This window comes from Bactrocera neohumeralis, chromosome 6, assembly GCF_024586455.1.
Source record: "Bactrocera neohumeralis isolate Rockhampton chromosome 6, APGP_CSIRO_Bneo_wtdbg2-racon-allhic-juicebox.fasta_v2, whole genome shotgun sequence".
In the NCBI taxonomy this organism is placed as follows: domain Eukaryota; kingdom Metazoa; phylum Arthropoda; class Insecta; order Diptera; family Tephritidae; genus Bactrocera; species Bactrocera neohumeralis.
Window position 1 is genome coordinate 60236028 of NC_065923.1, and position 19870 is coordinate 60255897.

At 34.2% G+C, this 19870-nt stretch overlaps 1 protein-coding gene across 15 annotated transcripts in view; it reads left to right on the forward strand.

The window, feature by feature from the left end:
• LOC126763169 (insulin-like growth factor-binding protein complex acid labile subunit) overlaps positions 1-19870 on the forward strand; it is a 182786-nt gene that overhangs the window by 88763 nt on the left and 74153 nt on the right. Inside the window, exon 2 of one of the 15 annotated variants that reach the window (XM_050480446.1) lies at positions 3824-3895. The exons of the other annotated variants lie outside the window; for them this stretch is intronic. The gene's annotated coding sequence lies outside the window, so the exon portion shown is untranslated. The remainder of the gene's footprint in view (positions 1-3823; positions 3896-19870) is intronic. 15 annotated transcript variants of the gene reach the window in all.

Below are 19870 nucleotides of genomic sequence, written 5' to 3' on the forward strand. Positions count from 1 at the left end.
CACCAATTTTTCTTCTCCCAGCCTACTCTCAACCGCTCAGCTGTGATAACTAGACTCCAGTTTTTACCGGCATTACGGCGCATCTGTTGCACGCATTTTTATGCTAACATCAGGAATCCCACTATTTTTAGTGATTTTATATGTATGTATGTGTTTTTGAAACTATGGCTTCGTGTAGTTACGAGTTTGGCGGTATTTGCTGGTGTTGTTGTAATGATATTTTACTTGTTGGCCGGCGCGCAAACATTAATTTTTCAATTATAAACATAATTCTGCTCAGCAAATACAAATATATTTAATATTGTTGTTGCGTTGAAAAGGTTAGTTGCTTGATTATCTCTTGATTTTATTGTAATTGTGCCTTTGTTGTATTATTTTGGTTTTTATTGTAGTTTTTATCTTAAGTTGCACATGGTTTAGCATAATTTTTTTAATATTGTTGTTGTTTTAATTTTCGTAACACAATTTTGTTGCCTTTTTTTATATTGTTGTTGATTGTTTGTTGCACAGCACACGCGTTGCATGCAATAAATTTTATTAAGTGCCAACCATAATGTTGTTGTTGTTGATTTTTAGTATTTTATTTCCATTTTTCTTCTTCAAATGCATTATCATTATGCTTTTCTTTTAATTTTCATTTCATTTTAAAAGCATTTGCTTTCATTGCCCACACGCATCTCTAATACATATACATATGTATGTACATATACTTGTACATATCTTCGTGCGTTTGTATTAATAGCGTGTAGGCATTTGTTGCAGCAAAACCCATCCAATCGAGCAGCTTAAGACATTCATCTAATCAAATTGACTAAACAATCTATTATTTATCATTTCAGAGTGGGCATATAAATAAGTATAAAATTTAGTTCGAGTGACGTACATATGTATGTGTTTATGTGTGTGTGTGTCTGGCTTGTATACGCCCAAACGACATACCGTTATGCATTTTCGTGTGCAAGTGATTAAGGAAATAAGTTTTCTTTTTTCACATTTGAAAGCAAAAGCGATCTTTACTGGCAATATATGCATATATACACATATGTACATACATTTGTACATATATACATATGTATAGTATGTACATAAATTTGTGTCAAATGCCTAAAGGTGGAAATTCATACTCAGCGCCTTGCCTTGTGCAATCGTATTTGAATTAGATTTATGCACATACATACATACTTGCACTACAATTCTCCGTTATCTCCAATTTTTTGAACGTCTTGAGAATGCACTTCATAATTATGCCATTGGAATGTGTCAAATGCATGTTGGCCTGCTCGCATTCACGCGCCCATTAAGCACGCACATCACACAGACGTATGTACAAACAAAATATTCTTCAAAAAAGCAGAAGATCAGTGATTAATCAGTTTACATTCCTACATACACGCATTTATTTATTTATTTTCGTTTTCGTTTCGCTATTATTCGTCTGCCGTTCGGCCCATTGGCTGCGCCGGCGACGTCGGCAGTGGCAATCCAGCGCTTGTGCTTTCAAGTTCAATAGTCGGCGCGCCGCCTTGGTTAGCTACACGTTAATCTTCGCAACGAATGTGCATTAAATTATAAACGAAATAAATTTTTGTGAAACTGCTCATTGGAAAAATGAAGCAATTAAGTGTGTTAAAATGTCTGCCGGTGCAGTAGCAAAAAGAAAAGTGGCAATTAAACAGCCACAGTGTGAATCATTTAGTGAAAATGCCCAATCGTGTTGGATTCGACCTAAATTCGTTTGTTATCTTGTGGAGTTATTTCGTTAGAAATTGTAATAAATATTACACGCCATGAAATTTATTGATTTCTTTTTTGTACTGAAATGTGCCTTAAAAAGATTATAGTACCACGGAGAAAGAAAATATGGAAAGAGTTCAATTCAAAAAGTTTTAAGTAGCAAATATTCATAAATATATTAATTATTTCATTTGAAAAATAATATTAATGTATTCAGTAAGAGTTAAAAAATATATTAAAAAAAATTAAAAACTTTAACTGTATATTTTTTAAACAATTTGTTCAAAAAAGTGTAAACAAGTGAATCCAAATAATTGATACTAAAACATATGAACTGTTGCATATGGTGAGTGTAAATATATGTATTATATGAGCTTTTAAAAACAAAAAAACATTATTACCTTGTCTAGTGCGAAAGGGCTCTAATACCATTTTCCCGATTTGTTTAGTCGAAACCTTTTAGTTTGTTGGTTTACTATAAGAATTTGTGCTACTGTTTTTGTGGCATGCTGTTGTGCATCTCACAAAAGTTGCCGACACGAACGTGGTCGTAAAAATCGGTTTTTATTCCATTTAAGAAATTCGAAATGCACTATCTCAGCATTACATAACAGCAAAATATTTATAACATAACATAAAATTTAATGGTAGGTAAGTCTAAAGATTTTGATCGGCCTCTTTGGGTTCTAATATAGCAAGTTGGCATAATAGCTGCATTTCTAAATACTAGACAGCCGATATTTAAGGGACCTGTGTGAAATATCTTACCTAAATATTTTTAAAAATCTTTTGGTATATCATGAGTATGCTTCTACAATTTTGGTTTCTTATGATATTAATGTGTTGATATTAATTAATTGTTAGAAAAGTAAAATCTATCATTATTGACGATAAACCGAAGAGCTTCGCCAGCAATTCTGAGAATAGGTTTTTGGAGCGCAGCTAAAACGAACTCACACAAGAGCTTGCATTTAAAACCAATACCAAAATATATATGTTATCATAGGTAACTAATAAGAACTCAGAAGCTGTAAAGTAATCGTCAGAAACCCTCAAATAATTTTAAATTATGGCAAAGTGTAAGTCATTATTTCACAATTCTGGTGGACTCTGGCGAGTCACACATTCACTTGTTAACGCTTCAATTTGGTTTTAAGAAGCGACATGTAACAAAACAAGACCACTGCTGTAAATATCTTATTTAGACTTAAAATAAATTAGTTATAAATATGTTTATATAATATTAAAACAATTTCCTATGTGGTAACTCCACAAGATCTTCGTAGACACCGCTTACACAATTATAGCCGAGTCGTTCTTCCTTTTCGCTTTTTGGCGCCACTTAGATATACCGAGTTTAGCCAGTTCTTTCCACTGAGTTCTTTATCAAATACTCTCAGAGCTGGAGTGTTTTCATCCATTCGGACGACATGACCAAGCCAGCGTAGCCGCTTTCTCTTGATTCGCTGAACTATGTCAATGTCGCTCTCGTACAGTTCATCATTCTATCGACTGCGGTATTGCCAATGCTCAAAGGACCATAAATCTTCCGCAAAACCTTTCTCTCGAAAACTCGTAACCGGCTTATCGTATGTTGTCGTCGTACATGCCTTTTGCACCATATAGCAGCACGGGGATCACATTGCCTCTATTGAGACGTAATATGAAGCTTCATTTACAAAAGCGTTGTTTATGATAAAACAAAGCGCCAGATCACGATAAACTTCTTCAGTATAACCGTAATAGAGGCTATTAACTTATTTCGACTTATGCCATTTTTAAATACTACAAGTATTACTCAGAATTAATTGTATATTTCGTTCTTCATAGGTGTATAACTGCTTTAGCTCAAAGAACACATGCATGAGGCTTCTAAACTTAATTTTGGTTAGATTTCATATTTTTTACTATATTCACAATTCAAAGGAATTTTTCTTAAGGTTTTTATGGATTTGCATATTACTATTTCAGAATTTATTTCGACAATTTTATTTCCATAAAATTTATCAAAATATGCATGAACATGAAATTTATTTAATATACAACTTTACATGTATTGCAAAAAACTTATTTTATTTTTTCTTTGCAGAGTAATAAACAGTGTTCAATGTCTATAAGCTTTTACAACAACAACAGCACTTATATAAGAACAATTCTAAAGGTATGTTTGTCTTTTTTTTATTCGTTGGATTTTGCAAATTATTTATAATCCTGATTGAATGCGAAATATAATATTTTTAATTTCAAATTCTTTACATTTTTATAAAGCGAACATAAATAATTTATATATCGTTAAAGCAATATGCCGGAATTTTTACCGTAAAATGATGAATGCTCCTAAAATAATTTATAGTGCAAAATATGGCATATTCTTTAATAAAAAATTGCTTATAAATTCCTGTTCATTTATATCAATTACCATTTGCATACTTTGCCGTGAAATGCCACTTCCGCTTTTAGCTTGCACACACTCAGCAGGTTATATTTGTATGTGGTCATACAACTACTAAAAAGTCATCAAGTCTTGGGTAATTGCTTCTGCCACATTTCACAGTGCTCACAAACAATTTGCAGCCTAATAGCTTAACTTCAAACGCTTCACGGTGGTGTGACTAAACAAATGATTTCATATTTTTTGCCATAGATTTTAACAACATATATACATAAATATATAGTATGTTTATATATTTATATTCAGATTTAGTAGCAAAACCAGAAACACAATTACGAAGACCAAAACGATTGTGAATTTGCCATAAAATTTCTTAAAATTCCTTTTCCGTAATACGAAGTTGCCATTGAAACACATAAATATTTCAGCAGAAAATAAAAAAAAACGTTAACTTTGGTAGCCCAGAAGCTAAAATAACCTTCATAACTACAAAAGATTCCTAACAAGAACTTGATTTCGTTAAATGAGAAAGTTTTTCATATTTGATTCCGATCGCTCAGTTGTTTATGCTAGCTACCATAAAGGCTATAGTAATATGATCTAATAATTCCATCGGAGATAGAACCATTAACTCAGACAATAACTCATGCCAAATTTGGTGAAGAAGATTTCCATACAATCACTTGATTCCGATTATTCAGTTTGTATGGCAGCTATGTATGTGATATAGTGGCTCGATCTCGGCCGTTTCGCAAATGCAGCATTTCAAATCGATATGATTCTGATGATTCTGATGGACTAGTTGGCGTATATACAGACACACGGATACGCCTAAATTGGCTCAGCTCGTCATGCTGATCATTTATGTATGTACTTTAAATGTATATTTTATAGGGTCTCCGACGTTTCCTTTTGGGTGTTACAAACTTCGTGGCAAACTTAACAGGGTATATTCAGGGTATAAAAAAAATTTTCAACAGCGAAATATATTACATGAAACATGAAAAAAGAAATGAAAAATCAAAAAGTTAACTTTAACTAAAATTCCGCTTAATTATCAGCGATTTGCTGCGCTTGCTGCTAGTGGCTGCGCCAACAGCTTTGTTATAATTTAAGCGGGTCTCCGTTGAACAACACTGGACTTGCCTGTCGAGCGAATAATTTGCATTTGCGTTGAACTATGAGAAATGACAAAAAATCTGTTAATTGCGTTAATATTTTTCTGCGTTTTAAATATAATTTCTTAATTTTGACAAACGAATCTATTATTATCATCATTACCAAACTTCATTTTTTGTCAGAAATTTTAATTAACCAAATTCCAAATTTGAGTATTAATATTTATTATAAAGTATCCAGGTCTAGAGTTATTGTAAGAAAGCACCCATAGCACTGAGGAATTAGGTATAACCCCACAACTGTAACAGGTTACCCAGAAGCATGATTCATAAGGTCTTACTTTTATTTGCCCATTAAATTATAATTGAGGAACTTAATATTACAAAATTATTTTATTAGTATTAATTTTCTCGCAATAGTTGAGCACAAGCTGGTTTTAACCGGAATTAGGAAGTTTAACTTAGGAACTGGAGTTCAATTAGGCAACTATCTGTTAATCATAATTGATGCTCAATTCAGAAGTTCATATAATTTTAGTTGTTTAGTAATCAATGAATCTTTATGTCCCTTGGATTGTATAAACAAATATGTATATATTTTCTTTATGGACTTTAACAGTAATTATGAACTTTTTATGAGTTTAAAAAATACTGATCGATAGGTGGCGCTGCAGTCATTAAGTTTCTAAATTTTGGTATTTAGCTACCTCTTTATTTTTGGTATAGTTTACTACAGAAGCTGGGAACAAAGTTATATTTCCCAACATATCCGATATCTTTGATTTTAGAGGCTAGTGCCGCTCACTGTCAAGAAAGACAAAACATAAAAGAATGGAAAACCGTTTTTATGGCACTAAGTGCAGTCTATCTGGTGCATACCGACGTTAACAGTCGCATTCATTAGCTATCAAATTCGAAGTCGATTGTTTTTTGTTTCTTCCCTTCAACATTTACCCTCTTTTTTCGCACAAATAATTTGTTTTCCATTTTCATGCGAGCGCATAACAATTCGTTTGCTTACACGTTGCCTATTTTTCTTTGTATTTACTTTATTTTAAGCTACATTATTTGTAATAACTACAAAAATAGTAAACAAAAACTTATCTATATGCAATAACAACATCTTGCAACCGTAACTAAAAGTAACCAAAGACAGCAAGAGCAAGAGTCCACGGCGTACTTGCAAGATGCAATAAACGTAAGCTGCGGTTTGCCCAACAATTTTAAGTAAATGCAAAGGAAGCCAAGTAAAATAGCGAAGGAGAGCGGCGGAGCGCATGGCAGACTCGCCTGAAAACCCCAAAACGTGTGCGCATTAAAATGTTGAGGTTTTGCTAGTTTGATGGGTTGCAAGCCGCCAAGTCTGCGCTATTGTACATAAATATATACTACGTACATATGTACACATGTGTGTTGCAAAAACACTTTCATATAACTCACGTTATTTTGTGCACTTTTATATGGATATATGAATGTATGTACACAGTTCACAATACATATTTATAGGCGCCTGGGCTTTATGCCGCATCGCTGTGGCAGCATTGTTTGTTGAGCCGCAGTATTATCCGCACAGATACCCATTCTGAGCACGCTGGCAAACAACGCGTAAGCAAACAATGAAAGTACCTCACTTCTGCATGTGTGTGTGTGCAATTGCATACACCCTTGCGCTGTTGCATTGTTTTAAGCGCATATTTACAAGTGTGCAAGGTATTTAAAATTTTATGACAGGCGCTTTCAGACTTTTATTTTTGATTCCGTTTTTTGGTTTACACTGCTGTCATTGTTGTTGGGTTTTTGTTCTGTTTTGCACTTTCACTTTGCTCTTGACTTCTTTTATTTTGCGCTATTTAATTCTTGATTTTTCCACTAATTTATCTCATTTAACTTATGAAAAACTTAAAAAAGTTAAATAAACTGCTCGTGCGTAAATTTACCGAGTGCATATGTCTGTGTTTGTTGTTTTAGATTTTTCACACATATGTTTTATTATACTCTCGCAACAAAGTTGCTAAGGAGAGTATTATAGTTTTGTTCACATAACGGTTGTTTGTAAGTCCTAAAACTAAAAGAGTCAGATATAGGGTTATATATACCAAAGTGATCAGGGTGACGAGTAGAGTTGAAATCCGGATGTCTGTCTGTCCGTCCGTCCGTCTGTCCGTCCGTCTGTCCGTCCGTCCGTGCAAGCTGTAACTTGAGTAAAAATTGAGATATCATGATGAAACTTAGTACACGTATTCCTTGGTTCCATAGGAAGGTTAAGTTCGAAGATGGGAAAAATCGGCCCACTGCCACGCCCACAAAATGGCGGAAACCGAAAACTTATAAAGTGTCATAACTAAGCCATAAATAAAGATATTAAAGTGAAATTTGACACAAAGGATCGCATTAGGGAGGGACATATTTGGAAGTCATTTTTTTGGAAAAGTGGGCGTGGCCCCGCCCCCTACTAAGTTTTTTGTACATATCTCGAAAACTAACATAGCTATGTCAACCAAACTCTATAGAGTCGTTTCCTTCAGGCATTTCCATATACAGTTCAAAAATGGAAGAAATCGGATAATAACCACGCCCACCTCCCATACAAAGGTTATGTTGAAAATCACTAAAAGTGCGTTAACCGACAAACAAAAAACGTCAGAAACATTAAATTTTACGAGGGAAATGGCAGAAGAAAGCTGCATCCAAAGTTTTTTTAAAAATTGAAAATGGGCGTGGCGTCGCCCACTTATGGACCAAAAACCATATCTCAGGAACTACTATACCGATTTCAATGAAATTCGGCATATAATATTTTCTTAACACCCTGATGACATGTACGAAATATGGGTGAAATCGGTTAATAACCACGCCTTTTTCCAATATAACGCTATTTTGAATTCCATCTTATGCCTTCTCTTTATAATATATACATTAGGAACCAATGATGATAGCGGAATAAAACTTTACACAAATATGGTATTTGAACTGAGGTAACCCTTGTGGAAAATTGTCGTGATCGGACTATAACTTTTCAGGGTCTCTGATATCGACCACGAAGAACTCAGTGCCTAACCTAACATAACCTAATTTTTCACCGAAAATATCGGTAAATCTCTCAGACATTTTCATGTAATTCAGAGGGCATCATTTTTATACTCTCGCAAAAAAGTTGCTAATAACAGTATCTCGATTATCACTTTATCATGCGAGAGTATAAAATGTTCGGTGACACCCGAACTTAGCCCTTCCTTACTTGTTTAGTAACAATTTCGCATTTTTTGAACTTGCCACACCGTATTTCGCACATATACTCCGTTTGAAAAAACCTACTTTAGAGAATGTTTCTGCAACAAATCGTCATAAGTAAGAGATTTGTAAAAATTTGTGAAAACAACGCCATCTATCGAGCATTATTTTTTCGTTTCAAGGCTTTTTTTTACATTTTATGTGTAAGTTCCTCACGCAAGGATTTATTCTTGAATGTAATGAAAGAAAACCGAACTGTTAGAAGTATATTAAACTCAGATTAGCTCCTTAATTTAGTCAACTAGAAATTGTTAACAAGTTAGTATTCATTCCAGCCTAGCCCGGCTCATTTTTGACTCACTCAAATTTGACTCACTTTTTTAAACGCGTTTTTCTCGAAACTACTTTTTTCCACACGGTACCGGCATTATCTCGAACCTTCTTTATATGTATAATCCTTTATCGTTCCTACCAGCATCGTGTCAAAATTTGTTTTTTTAATATTTTTAAAAAATTCAGGAATTTCAAAAAAAAGCGTAAAAAATGATTTTTATTTTCAAACAGTCGCAATTTTAAAAAAAAAAAATTTTTCGTGTTCCCTGAGGTAGGGACTATAACAGCATCCTTACTGATTAAGAATTTCTTTTGATTTTTTTTTTTTTCAGACTACCAGGAGAGTCAGGATCAATATCACCAGGATGCGTCATTTTTTTTACACCTGTCTCTCCCCCCTCTAATTATGTTAATTTTTAATATTTTTTTGTAAATTTTATTTCTAGACTAGAATACCCCCTTAATATAAGTAGTAGTAATAATTTCGTATTTATTTGTGAAACAAGCCAAGATTCGTGTTGTGGGTCTTAATTTAGTCAATTAAATTTTTTCTAATTATTAATATTCATTAAGACTTAATCAACATTAGCATGAAACAAACTCTCTTACTAATTAGAAGATTTTTTTGATAATAACAATTACAAAAAAAAAATTGCTAATTGTTTGAACTAGTGAATTGTTTGAGGCGGAATAAGAAATTCATAATTTAACTTGGGGCCCAGTCAACTTCAGCTCAATTTTCAACTTTTACTAGTAAAACACTGCTTTTTACCACAAATCAAAGCTTCTGCTCTGAGATATTTAAGTAAAATATATCCTCGAATTTCGTTTTAACTTAAGTCGATTTATGCTAGTTTTACAGTTGGCAACAAAAATTTTAAAATTTCTGATCTAATTGAGAAGTTTTTCGTGGTAATTGGGCTATAATAACAAACGTATGTATATTTCCTTTCTAAAACTTTGCTCTAAATTGCACTTATGTTTTACTTATACAAAAGCAAAATAAGGTAAGCTCAGAAAATAAATTCTCACCTGTCAATTCGAAGAACTTTGTACGAGTATGTGTAAAATTCAAAAAATGCTCAAATAAATTTTAATTTTCTGAACGATTTTAAAATTTTCGAAGGTCAAGTGTGGCTTAAAGCGGCTGCTGGCAGCTACAGTGGCTAATGTTTCCTCATAAAACAAATACAAAGTCGTAAAAATGCTTACATATGTATATTTATACAGCTACGCTTTATATTTATTCTGAAAACAATGAATTTGTATTATTTTAGCTCAGAACAGCTGCTTACCTTCTCGCAAGCATAACTGCATACATGTTAACAAATGTTGTATTTAACACTTGTCAAAATATTTTACACAGGAGTGTGTGCATGTGGCAACTTAATAATTCAGAAAATTTCTGTTTATTTGTATAAATAATGAGGTAAAAATTACAATTTAATATGTGAATACTTGTAGATGCATATTGATGTTTTATAGTGTGGATCGAAATTACTGAGCAAAGATTTACAATTTTTTTTAAATAGGTTTCATATAGCCTCATAAAGTTATACGTTAATAAGAAGCAAAAATATAGCGTTGAAAATTGTAATTGCATAAGCATGAGGGTTTTCCTTAAAAAAAAAGCACAGAAATTTAAAATTTAATGGGTAAAGTTTATATTCATTCGAAAGTACACTCTTTATCATTTATTCTTTGAAGAATACCTCTTTCAAATTTCTCATTTGGTCCATCCATTGAGCCCAATTTTCGATTACGCGATCGAACATTTCGACTGGTAACTGGCGAATTACACGCATGATGTTTTGTACCAGGCCTGAAGCGAGATTGTCCGCATAGACTTTAGACTTTACGTACATATCCACACAGGGAAAAGTCTAGCGGTGTGGTATCACACGATCTTGGTAGATAATCGACCGGCCCAAATAATGAAATTATTTACTCATCGAAGTGTTCTCTAAATAAATCCATTGATTAATGTGATGTGTGGGAAGTGGTGCCGTCTTGTTGAAACCCAAATGTCGCCGAGATCACGAACTTCAATTTCAGGCATCAAATTGTCGGTCATCATGACGCGATAACGGTCGCCATTGACGGTTACGTTTTCACCGGCATTATTTTTGAATAATAATGGACCGATGATTCCACCGGCCCACAAACCACACCAAATCGTTTTTTTTTCTGGATGAAAAGGCAGCTTTTGAATCTCTACAGAAGCTCTTAATCCCAAATGCGGAAATTTTGTTTGTGTACGTACCCATTGATGTCACTTAAAAGGTCGAGCGGCTTTAGTTCTTGCACAGACTGTATTTTGTATGCTTTCAATTAAAGATCTCAACGTAAAATGTGCCAAGACGTTCTATATGTCACTCCGAGTTATTGCGAACGGCGCTGAAACGACTCTCCACAGCCATCGTGTACACTCTCAGCTACGGCTGTTATATTGACTTCATTGCGTGCTGGACGTGGTCTATTCGGTAGAAAATTATCCAATAATGAATGCTGGGTCTCACAGTAGGCCGATTATGTTATTCATAAGTTGAGCGAAGCGCGCAAAACACATTCTTTACAGAACGTGCATTTTCGTAATAAAGTTGACCGATTTGTTAACGTTTTCCAGGCGTAAATTTTGCATCATGAAATGGCAAACAATACTAAACTAACACAACATGACAGCTTGACACGACTCACTCGTGATCTGTCAAAAAGTCAAAAAGTACCTCTACTTAGATCACCCGTGATATACATTTGTAATGTTTGGCATTTCTGGAACAAGTGCTAACCTTAGGTTAAGTTGAGATAAGTTGTTTTAGCATAAAACTCAGTTGTAAAGCGGAATTCTATTAATTCTCTATGAATATCCGTCACAAATTTTCTTGACGCACGACCAAAAAAGCTTCTTTCCTTTGAGGCACATTTGAGGTGGTATTTCTGTATCTAGCTTTATGATGAGACGATTTGGACTATAATTCAACTTGGTGAGAAGATGGAGTATTTTCTTCTTTCATATCATTCGGGTATATTGAGATGTGCTGAATATCGGTTAAAAAAACATTATTTATTTTTTTTTATAAAAAAAAAATGACCGTCTGTCTGTCCGTCCGTCCGTTCAAGCAGTAACTCGAGTAAAAATTGAGATATCTTGATGAAACTTGGTATGCAGGTTCCTTAGTACAAAAAAAAATTGCGTTCATAGATGGGCGTAATCGGACCACTGCCATGCCCACAAATCGCCATTAACTAAAAACCAATAAAATGCCATAACTAAGGACTAAATTAAGATAATTGCAAGGGGCAAGGGGCAAAATTTTGAAAAGGGGGCGCGGCCCCCTAATATATTTAATGTGGATATCTCCTAAACTACTAAAGCTACAACGACCAAATTCGCCCAGCGTAAATATTACAAGAACTCCTACCAATAATGTGAAAATGGACACTCCCCATATAATGATACTGTTGAAAACTACTAAAAGCGCGAGAGCTTAATGAGACCCGGGGTGAAAATTGGTCGATGGGAGTGGTACCGCCTACCGATTTCGAAAAAATTTTACACGTGGCACTATTTTCATATTCCTATATCACGTTCTGAAAATGAGCGAAATCAGACAACAACCTCGCCTTTTTCCCATATAGCACAAATTTAAGTTCCACTTGATTCGTTCAGTTTCCAGTACACAAATCAAGAAGTAATTAATATAACGGGATTAAATTTTGCACGAATAATGCCTTTTTTGTGTGCCACCTTATGACAGAAAATTTTTCAAATCCAACTAAAACTGTTCAACGCCCTAGGTACCAAGTATGTGGACCCCAGTACTTATAGTTGACTTTTGTTCGAAAATATCGGTCAATGTGTGAGATATGCAATAGAAATTCAATCAGAATCCTTTTCCTGCAGCAGTAATTCTGTGTATCCAAAATGAGGGGAATCGGGTCAATACTTCTCAGAGCCCCATACACCAAATATAAAGATTTTAGAACTTCCTGTTGACTTTATGCTGGATGTATGGATTATCTCAATGAAAATTTCGGTGATTTCGGTTTTTCTAACAAATCTGATGCCGAATATATGTATATGTAGATAAGGGTATAAGTTATATTTGGTGTATGCATATAATGTATGCATATATTGCTTAGATTCCGATCCTCTTTTTGACGTTTAACATCGTAAAGTATGTCCTTGACTCTGATTAATGCAACTTGCAAGAGTATAAAATGTTCGGTTGCACCGAACTTAGCCCTTTCTTACTTGTTTTATCTAATCTCTTCAGAATTTAATCCCACAATATTTGCAGAATTGCAATTAAGTTTCGTCATTCTAATAATTCAAACCTCCGATCCACCTTAATGTTTGTGTTTTTCTTACCCATGCATAAAATATTTATTTGCACTCATTTACAATATTTATTTAGCCTACATTCCAGGCGTGCATTTTCAAGTTAATTGCGGAGAATTTAAAAGTGAGAAAATATTTTCCATAAATGTTAACATTTTTACACAAGCACACCGTTTGGCACATATTTACTTGTACACACGTATTGCCTGCGCAATTTCAAGTTAAAATATCTACATTTTCCTTTTAGAATATTTTCTGAATGCGCGCATGAATAAACTGGGCCATAACAATCATTGAAGGCCGATTTATTATGATGGTAAATGTGTCAGTTATTTTAATAAAAATTTTTCGCTTGGCTGTCTATCTAGTGTCTATCTGCAGGTCTCTTTGTCTGTCTGTCTTTCCGTCTGTCTGCCTGTCACACTGTCTAGTCTCAAAGCTTTCTGCAGACATAAAGTGATATCTCTTTATTCTCGTTATTTAGCAACATGTGTGCATTGTTCATTTGAAAGGCTTCGGCTTGTTTATTTAAAGCATTTAAACGATCGCTCAAGAACTTGATATATGTTGATATATATTTACATAGATCTAAATATATAGATACGGGAATATCTAGCACTTTTCATTGACAGCTCAATGCGCGGTGAATGCGATTATAATGCTTTGCTAAACAGGGCGTATAACAAATTTGAAAAACACGTGTTCTGAAATTGTTTTTGTTTTATTCTGCGAAGTAAACAACAATCCGCTCCTTTGTATTCGCTTGTGCCAACGCGTTTGCATGGTATTGTACACCTTATAAGCATAAAATCAGGCATTACTGCGGCGAAGATTGACATAGGAGGTGGGATATTTCACACCGTTATGCGTAAACGAGTTTTATAAACTTTATGGAGTAATTGTAGTGGTTTTGTTATTTAATGGCTACAGACAATAAAATCCTGGAAGTGATTGGCAGAGCAGAGTGGGTGAAGTGCATTGGAAATATAAGTACATAGACTCCAACGAGCTTTGGTTATAGTTTTGAAGTTGATATAAGGCTTTTCCTTAACTGATTAAAGATTGATTCTGGTAAGAAATCTGAAATTTGTTGTACTCTTGCAACAGGTTAGCAATACTTTAGCTATTGTATTTATGTGAACAAAGGTATTATACTCTGTAGCAACATGTTGCAAGTGTATAAAAACAAAATTTACAGCAGAAAAATTAAAAACATATGGGGTTAACGCTTAGCTTTTTTTTAGCTTTTGCCATAAAAAAGTAATACTCCAATTTTTTACAATCGTCATTTTTGCACACTTGAATCATTCGTTATTTTTACTTTGCCATTTTGTGTTTGGCTTTTATTATTTTTCTTTTTTTGCTCTGGGACACCTGTTACAGAGCTCTCAAATCAAGTAGTTGTCGAGTTGGCGTTCTAATTTCGATGTTTATTGCCAAGTACCACTTAAGCCTGCCATGAGAACAAACCTTGCCAAACTAAAGATTTACAATCATTTGTTGTGCTCTAAGGTTTATTGCCATAGCTTTGGGCGATAAAACGATAAGAAAATTGCTGAGAACGGCATTAAATTTTGAATAAAGTTGTTACATATAACAACCACTATATAATATATATATTAGCTGTATATATTGGGCTATAAATTTTTAATGTAGGTTACTGCTATATAATTTTAATGCGGAGCAGTTTCAAGTGATTTTTTATTTATTTAATAATAGTGACAGTAATAAAACTATATAGTTTCCTGGCAAGCTCTTAAATATAATAACTTCGTTGTTATTATTTCTTGTGCTACGATTTCTGATTAGACTTATATTTTTTCAACAAAGTGAGTATGATTATTTAGTTATTAAGGGGTCGATCTCCAGGAAGACCTCCGAAAAAAAAGAGTAACGCAAGGAACATTTTTTTAGGTCTAAATTTACTCAAAAAAATCTATGGGTAATTATTACTACAGATGAATACATTGAATGAAAATTTAGGTTGCATAGTTTTCATAATTTTATGAGGACACAAGTTTTGGTCGATTTTGGTCAGAATACCATTATTTTACTTGTATTGCTCGTCATTTGATGACGTTAAGACTAAACAAAGGTCCGTGCAAAGCTTCAATAAATTATGTTAAACTAATTCAGTGGAGATACCGGTTTTCTTTTATACTTTAAGTGCGAGGTCATACATTAAAAAAATATTGCTGCTTCCGTATACACATTTTATGTACTTTAGTAGTCAAAGTTCAATAATTTTAACTTACCAAAAATGCTTCTGCCCCACATATTATCGAGCCAATTGGTTCTACGGATTTGAATTACGTGAAAATTCGTAAGTGAAAGCTTCCTTCATTCTTATATTTCAGCTTATGCATCCATCTTATATGTAATCAAACTGTTGCAACCAAACAGCTTGTAGCCACATATTAAGGCCAATAAAGCCTACACCTATCAAAACGATCACTAATATCGACAGGTACCAGTGGAAGCTCGAAACATTTTCAGATTAATTATACTGCAGTGAAAGCAAAATTAGGGTTATAACGCAAAAAATTGCTAAAAGAAGCCAAAGCAAGAAGCACATGACCTTAGTGCGCCCACTTGAAAGCTGCTTTTCTATGCACAACTTCATTAACCAAAAATTAGTCAATTTCAGCTTTTGACTTTACCGCTACTCTAAGCGTAATTTACGTAAAACTCACTGAGCACCAACATGCCCCATAGATAATTATAGTACATGTATGCGTGTGCATTTTCAGCAAAGGAGCATCCTTGGTATGCTGTGACAGCTTTAGGTGTGTAAGCTTTTTGCCACTTATCCCTGTAAACCGTCTAATATGCAAATTCCGTTTTCCTTATACAAATTAGACAACGAGAGTGGCACGTAGCTATGTATGAGGGATTTGGTAGAGCACATGCGTGCGGATAACGGTATATGTGCTCCATTTAATACACACACACATATTCCGAAACAGGATTGCTTTCTGTGGGTCTTCGGCTAGGCTGCTTAAAACCCACTAAATATTCATGTAAACTTGAGTGGCAGGATCTATCAATAGGGATGTGTTAGGAGAATCAAGTGTGAGTATGTGTGTCAGTGTATACACATGTGTATGTTTAGTTGTGGTTTTGTATTTCAAAACGGAGGCAGGCGGAGGCCTTGTAAGTGAGTCTAGCTAGGCCACAGATGAAAAGCTAAGAATCACGCTTGCCACACTTGATTTACGGCCAAAATAGACTATCTTACAGAAACACATACACTATATATAAAAACTCACATACACATAGGTACCTACGTGTTTTAATATATACTTGTAGTTCAGTGTAGTTAGCAGTTTGTTTTGCTTTGGTGACCTGTTCGTATTTGTAGGCTAAGCTCGCTAGACGTTGTACTTGCCGCATACCCCAACATATACATTGGTACCGATATATGTATACTTAAAAACACACAATTATATACAGTAAACTTGTAAACATTTCTTCATGTATATAAATATGTTTAGGTACTCGAATAGTTGTATTTGTGGCAAGGGAGTAGATTTGTTGACCCAGCGCAATATTTGGCTGACTTTCTTTGGCAGCTTGCGCATTTTCTAGTCTAAGCTTTTAGACACTATTTAAAGTTGGTACACATATGTACTATGTGTGCAAAATATTTACAAGACGAACTGTTTGACAAAGAAGTACATGTATGTATATTTTGATAGACAAAATGACAAACAACAGTCTAAATAGATAAGTACATAGAGCGTACGGAAAAGCGGTTAGACTTGCATTCGATATCGAATTGCATGTTTGACTTGTCATTGGATGCATGTGACACATCAGGCATGGCACTCAAACTCAGAGGACGTGTTTTTTTTTATAGTATGTTCATATTAAAAAGTATTAAGTATAATGAAATATGGACATACATATATGTGAGCTAGATCGATTGTGTCTAGTTTTTAACTAGTCGGAAATTATATGAAATGAGAAAAAATTATCTTACTGGCGGATGCTACTTGAACCAAGTTTGTTCCAGATATTGTTTAACTTATTTATTTAATTTCTGCAGGTCCGATCATTCGATCTGCGTCATGCAACAAACTAAAAGAAATATTTCCTGTTATTGAAATTTTAATTATGCAATACGGCTTTTAGAATGATGTAAAATACCACCTAAGTATGTTATCTAAGTTGACGCCCTGACTATATTGATACTATACAATACTTTTACACAGAGTTCAAACTGAAAGATGTTGCAACTTTATATTGTTCCGTGTATTGTTTTATATATGTATACTAGTATTTAATTTTCGCTTTGCTTTAATAACCAACTTCTAGCTTTCAGCCATTTTCAGCCCATTTCTCTATCATTTTATACACATTTCACATCCTCTGCTTGGCGTAGCTCATGTGTATATTAAGTTCAAGTTTTGTTGTTGTGCACTCGCACTGTTGACTTATCGCCGGCTATACCGCAAATAAGCGGCGACTTTGGCACTGGTTTCACTCTCAAGCTTAAGCCAATGCAAAGCCCACTCGAGGTTGTTGTAAATATGTACATATTGTAGTATGTGTCATATTTATTTATGTTTTGTTTGTTAGCTTTTATACTTTGTTTACATGCTATTTTTGTCCAATTTTTTACACACACATACAATTTTCGTTGTCGGCTTTCAAAAGCCACGCTTCCAAACAAGCACCTACGCACATACTATGTACATAAGTATGAGCAGTTGACTTGTATGTGTGTATGTGTTAGTTATTTTTGTTTGCATATGTGGATGAAGAGGCCTACTGACATTCCAATACTTCTACTTCGGTTCTTTGACTTAGCGACTCTGCACATCCGCAACTTTCTATGTAACTTACTGGGGTGCTAAAGAACGCATATATTCAGAATTTCCACTCTTTGCCCTCTATTGAATCCGTTTATTGCTTCTTTCGTGTTCGTGCCACATGCACCATTTCACCACTTCAGTGGCAGTAAACATTGGCAGTCCATAGGCAATGCTAACAAATTCGTTCCAGATTATATTCCACTCGTAGACTACATAATCGAACGTCTTATATGATAATAACCCACATACTCATATGTATATACAAGTACACTGTATAATGGCGTATATCGGAGCATGAGCGAATCGAATACTAACAACGTGACTAATACTTGACTCACTCATTCACTTCCTCTAATCTCTAAACATCGCCATACTTGTGAGAAGAGAGAGTATATATTCATTGACAAAATATTGGTTTTCTGAGCAAACGAGCATCAAATGATGTTGTCGATTTCCATGCCACTTACACGTGCCACATACATAAGTTTGAATGTGAATTGATTTTGTTGAATAGACGTGTGTTGCATGTTCCTTAGTATTCACCACAAAGTGTCCCACACAGTCAAGTTGGTACGTGTCGATTTTGCTTTGATGTTGTAGGCCACTTATGCTATTGTGTGTCTAGATGTAGTGGTATAGGCCAGCTAAATAGGCGTAGCATAAATTTCTGGTTGCCGCAATTTCCTTTGCTTTCTTGCTGAACTTATTTGAAGTCTTCTGATTCGTAATTATAAATAATGTTTATTTTTAAATTTAAATTTTACATTAGAATGTTAAAAAGTTGATTTTTTGAGAAATAAAAAGAAACTTCTGTCAGCATTGTTTTCAAATTTAAAGACTGTGTATTATTATTGAAAATATTTGAAAGAGAAGCAATTAATATTAAAATAAAAGAGTTAGACGCAATCTCCGATGGCGCTAAAACCTAGGTCTAAAACTATTACAGTGATGTCGGCATTCTCCGTGAATGAAACCTAAAAAGCCTTTATTGGAAGCCTTTCGTCCGTCCTACGGCCTAAAAAAACCAATAACTCGATGTTTTGAAATCCATTGAAACTATAAAAAACTAAGCTCCTATAGAAGTAGTTTACGTACTCCGAGAATATCGTAAGTCATCCCCCGATATCAGGCAATCTCAAGTCGTAAATTAAAAATAAAAACGAGTTTCTTCAGAAATTAAAATCTGTCTCTGATCCCATGTGAACGAGCTATTTTAAAGAATCGAGATTTTTTTGTTATTTACCTTAACCATTTTCAAAAAGGTATTCTTGAAATCTGAAAGTTAGTCTGGCTCATTACAAAAGAGATTACTCCTGAAATCTGAAGCATTATTTAATGCTGAAACATAATTTATAGTGACATAGGTTGGTGTTGATTAAGAACTTTTAGCAATTTAACTAGATATATTTTTCGATGCCATTGTCAAATAATTACTCTTCAAAATACGAGTTGTTGTAATTGGAGAAGATTGAATCTACAAATATTTGCCAAGAAACATTGAAATGTTCCAGTATTCATTCCTTTCTAGGCCAAGATATGTTCGTAGAACTATTGGCCTTTATCTTCTAATGCTTAGAAGGAAAGTTGTTAGATGTACCCGAGGTAACAAGGATATCAGGGTTAAAGTTGCTGTTGTGCACGCCAGTCTTATCATGCTGAATGCTTAGCATAAATATCAATGCAACGAGCTACTGCATAATAAGATTTGTATGGTTATAACTACATAAATCGTAGAGGATACTACAAAGCTAGCGAAGTGCAACGAAAAGCATTTCCCCAATATTAATCAAATGGCAGAGTGTGGGTGTTCTTGTTTTCTTGTGATTTACTATTGAATGGCTAGCTAGGCTTGTGCTCGGCAGAACTTTTGCGGTGTAACGGTTCTTCTAACGCTGGCTAAATC